Source organism: Silene latifolia, chromosome 10, assembly GCF_048544455.1.
Source record: "Silene latifolia isolate original U9 population chromosome 10, ASM4854445v1, whole genome shotgun sequence".
Lineage (NCBI taxonomy): Eukaryota > Viridiplantae > Streptophyta > Magnoliopsida > Caryophyllales > Caryophyllaceae > Silene > Silene latifolia.
This window is the reverse complement of record NC_133535.1, coordinates 64510760-64515717: the sequence shown is the minus strand read 5'-3', so window position 1 is coordinate 64515717 and position 4958 is coordinate 64510760. Positions and strand designations below refer to the sequence as shown.

Genomic DNA, 4958 nt, shown 5'->3' with positions numbered 1-4958 from the left:
CTACTACCTTAGTAAGAAGTTCTTGGAGTACGAGTGCAAATATTCACAACTCGAAAAGATATGCCTCGCTCTTGTGTGGGCACCGAAGAAGCTACGACATTACATGCTTAGCTACTCCGTCAAAATATACTCCAAAATGGATCCAGTCAAATACCTCTTCGAGAAACCCGTTCTCAACGGACGATTAGCAAGATGGACTTTGATGCTCTCAGAGTTCGATCTCAAGTACGTGCCCCTGAAAGTTATAAAAGGGCGCGCCGTTGCCGAATTCTTTGCAGAAAATCCCATAAATGATGCACAAACAATAGATACTTAGTCATTTCCAGACGAGGATATACTCCAAACCGATGTAGACTCCTGGGACCTCTACTTTGATGGAGCATCAAACTTAAGAGGATTTCGAATAGGAGTGTTGCTGATTTCTCCTGAAGGCGAGCATACACCGATCTCTGTCAAACTCGACTTCGAGGTGACAAATAATGCTGCAGAATACGAAGCTTGTCTCATTGGATTACAGGCGGCAGTGAGCTTAGGCATTAAAAACCTCCGAGTGCATGGGGATTCGTCCCTGATCATCAATCAAGTTACGGGATCTTGGAAAATCCGAAGCGAAAGCTTAGCATCTTATCAAGCCAGAATAGACCAAGTTGCCCAGTTCTTTGATCGCGTGACCTATCTACACCTACCACGAGAAGAAAATCAATTTGCAGATGCTCTTGCAAAACTCGCATCTTTGATTAATATGCCAGATGACATGGTGGAAATGCCTTTATGTATCGAACGACGATCAGAGCCAGCTTATGTCCACCAAATCACCGATGAAGAGGAAATCGCAGAGGAACCTTGGTTTCAAGCAATACTAAATTTGAAGCTCAACGGTACCTATCCACCAGATATGGACAAAAGGGGACAACGTGCTACACGTCTACTACCTTCCCAATACGTTCTCATGCAAGGAGAGTTATACAAAAGAACACCTCTTGGTGTAATCCTACGCTGCCTTGATCATTCACAGGCGCGGAAAGTGATGGAAGAAGTCCATGACGGAGAATGCAGTCCTCACATGAGTGGGCCCATGATGGCAAAGAAAATCACACGTTTGGGGTATTATTGGACCACAATGGAATCCGATTGCATCAAATACGTAAGACATTGCCACAACTGCCAAATATTCGGGAACGTACAGCATGTCCCTCCTTCATTGCAATATACGATGACATCTCCTTGGCCATTTTCTGCCTGGGGAATTGATATAATTGGGAAGATAACTCCAGCCGGAACAGGAGGTCACTGTTTCATCCTTGTGGCAATTGACTATTTCACCAAATGGGTAGAAGCGGCTTCCTACACTAGTCTCACAGCCAAAAACGTGGCAAAGTTCATACAAAACAACATCATCTGTCGATACGGTTGCCCCCATGAGATCATTAGTGATAATAGATCACACTTTTAAGCCGAGACTGAGCAATTGCTAGCCAATTACAAAATTAGGCATCACCACTCTTCGTCATATAGACCACAGACTAATGGCGCGGTAGAGGCGGCAAACAAGAACATTGTCACAATTCTCAAGAAAATAATTGACAACTATCGAGATTGGCCAAGCAAAATACCCTTTGCTTTGTGGGGATAACGCACATCAGTTAGGACGCTGATGTGACCATAATTAGAGCATATTTAGTCCCCGAATTAGCCTTGTTGCCATGCTTTTTAGTGCATATTTGGGTCATTTATTGTCTTTAGTTCTTTGTTTTGCATATTCTTTGAGGTTTTGTATCCTTGGTAGGAAAGGAGTGCAAACCTTGCATTTTCATAGCAAAACGAGACTAAATTGATTGAATCCAATGACCAAGCATCAAGGAGAGACAAGATTAGAAGGCCTTTGTACATACTATAGTAGATGGGCAATGATGAGAAAATATCCTTGCATCCCCGATGAAATCCCCGAGGATTTTATGAAGAAAAGGGAAGAAAAGAAGAAGAAAGCACGCTGCAGGACAATCCGTGCGTCTTCTCAAGAAGACGCCCGTCCACCAAGCCACAATCCGTGCGTCTTCTACCCAAGACGCCCGGGCAGCAGCAACCAGAAGACGCTCGTCTTCTCCCAAAGAAGCACGGGCAGCAACTCAGGAATCCGGCCGTCCCGAGCCTAAGACGCACGGATTCCAAGGCCGACAAGACCGACAACAAGGGCAAAGATTTAGTCTGACCAAAAATGGCGCCGTTGCCGGGGACGGTGTTAACTTGATTTAGATTTTCTTATATTGTTATTAGCTGTATCTTTCTTTGCCTTGGGGAAGTAAAACTCCTCAAGGTTTGTTCTAATTGTTTTCGAGTTGTTTGATATTTTGCATGTCTAGAAGGTCACAAGGTGATTTGTTACCTTTTGATCGTGAAATTGAGAGAACTTTGACAACCAATAGAAGACTTGCTAGGAGAAATTTGAGAGGTATTAGTGAGGTTGTAGACATTCAACCAACTATTGAGTTCATCAACCCTTTTGCAAGAGAAGGTGAGGAGAACCCAACACAAAATACAACACAAAATCAACCCACAATGCCTAAGTTTTCATCACATTCCTTACCCACCGAGGAGAACCTACCCAATGGTACTCCCACACCACAACATCTAACCGGAAATTTCATTGCCAAATCCGCATTTATCCAATTAGTCGAAAGAAGCCAATTTGGGGGGATGCCTAGTGAAGACCCTCACTCTCATATGGAGGCTTTTTGCGATTATTGTGATGCAATTTCTCAAACCGGTGTAACTCAAGACCAAATTCGATGGGTCTTATTTCCTTTTTCTCTAATTGGCACCGCGAAACAATGGTTGAAGAGCCTTGATAAGGCCAATCTCGGAATTGATTCTTGGAAAAAGTTGGCTCTAGCTTTCTACAAAAAATTCTACCCACCGGAAAAGACTAACATGCTAAGAGCTCAAATTACGGGTTTTAAGCAAAGGGATGAAGAATCTTTGTATGAAGCTTGGGAGCGGTTCAAAGGAATTTGTCGCTCGTGTCCTCACCATGGACTTAGCGAGTGGTTCTTGGTACAACAATTTTGGAACGGTCTATATGAAGATTCAAGGAACATTCTCAACATGGGATCAAATGAAATGTTCACCGAAGTTGATGACAATCAAACTTGGAACAAAATTGAGGAAATGGCGGTCCATAACTCACACTATAGTAGACCTCGCAAGGCTACTAGAGGAGGAAAGCATGAAGTGGAATCGGTTACTCAATTGGGTGCTTAACTTAGTGCTCACATTGATACCATCAATTTGAAGTTTGAAAAGGCTATGGCTAGACTTGAAGAAGCCTCAAAATCACCAAAGCATCATGTTAATGCCATGACGGCATCTTCATCAATCCCAAGTGGGATATGTGAGAATTGTGGAACTTTGGGACATGACCCAAGTGAATGTAGGGGAACAAATGAACAAGTGAATGCTTTCCAAGCATACAAGAGTGGTACCCCTTATTCCAACTATTACAATGAAAACACAAAATTCCATCCAACTCTCTCATACAAAACCAAAATGTTCAAAACCCTCAAACAACATACACCCCACCTCCCATGAGGAACCAAAATCAAAGACCCTTTTACAACCAAAACCAAGGTTACCAAAATCAATCTCCATACAATCAACAAAATGACCAAGGTTTTGATGTTCAAAAAGCGGTCCTTCAAATGCAAAAGAATCAACAAGAGTTTTTCACTCAAATGCAAAAGGATAGTCAAGCAAAGGAAACCACCATCAACAACATCCTAGCTCACACCAAAATGTTGGAAACCCAATTGACTAAACTAGCATCTTCAAGCTCACAAAGACAAAAGGGGCAATTGCCACCTCAAAGTAATCCCCCAAGACATGAAACGGTTAGTGCCATTCACTTGAGAAGTGGTACAAGGTATGAAGCACCGAAGAAGCAAGTTGAGGATGAGGTTGTGGAAGCTAGTGACAAGAAAGAAATTGTGCAAAACTCCAAAGATGGAGAATCATCAAAAGAAGAAATCTCAAAGAAAAATGAAGACAAGGTCAAGGAGAAAGAGCCCATTGTGATTAGACTTCCTTTTCCAAGTCGTCAAGCCAAGCCCAAATTTGATGACCAACTTGGAAAATTTATGGAAATTGTGAAGAATTTGGAAGTCTCAATTCCTTTCACGGAATTAATCAATCACGTGCCGGCCTATGCGAAATACATGAAAGACATCCTCACAAAGAAGAAGTCGATCCGGAAACTTGAGACTATCGCCTTCACCAAGGTGAGTAGTGCAATACTTCAAGGGAGTTCACCTCCAAAACTCAAGGATCTGGGAAGCTTCTCAATACCGTGTACCATTGGCGACACCACGATCAACAAAGCCTTATGTGATCTAGGGGCTAGTGTGAGTGTTATGCCGTACTCGGTGAGTAAAAGGTTGGGGATGGGAGAGCTTAAATGCACCAATATCACACTCCAAATGGCCGATAGATCGACGAAGACACCATTACGGATATGGGAAGATGTTCCCGTACGAATTGGGAAATTTTTCATCCCGGTGGACTTTGTCATTGTTGATATGGAAGAAGACTCCAACATTCCAATTATTCTAGGAAGCCCTTTCTTACACACCGCGGGTGCGGTGATTGATGTAAAACATGGAGAGCTCACTCTAGAAGTGGGAGATGAGAGTATAACTTTCAATCTTGACAAGACTATTATAGCTCCCCGTTTGCATGAACCATGTTTTATGATTGATCATTATAGCCGGAAGGATGATAGGAAGAAGTCGGAACTCCAATGGAAGAAAGAAAATTGAAGATGCTCCATTCAAAGAGCAAGTGAATTATAACAAAGAGAGCTTGCAAAGCTCACCAAAGTCAAGCAATGAAGAAGATGGCTTCATTGGCCAAGATAAGATAATGGGAGAGTTGTCTTTATCAACTCAAGAGATCTTTAGTGATCAAGT

General features: G+C 42.5%; 1 non-coding gene across 1 annotated transcript; it reads right to left on the bottom strand.

Moving 5' to 3' along the window:
* Positions 1 to 2928: 2928 nt before the first annotated feature.
* LOC141610147 (small nucleolar RNA R71) lies at positions 2929 to 3035 on the bottom strand. Its single transcript, XR_012528044.1, has one exon. It is a non-coding gene; the product is annotated as a small nucleolar RNA R71 (small nucleolar RNA).
* Positions 3036 to 4958: the final 1923 nt, after the last annotated feature.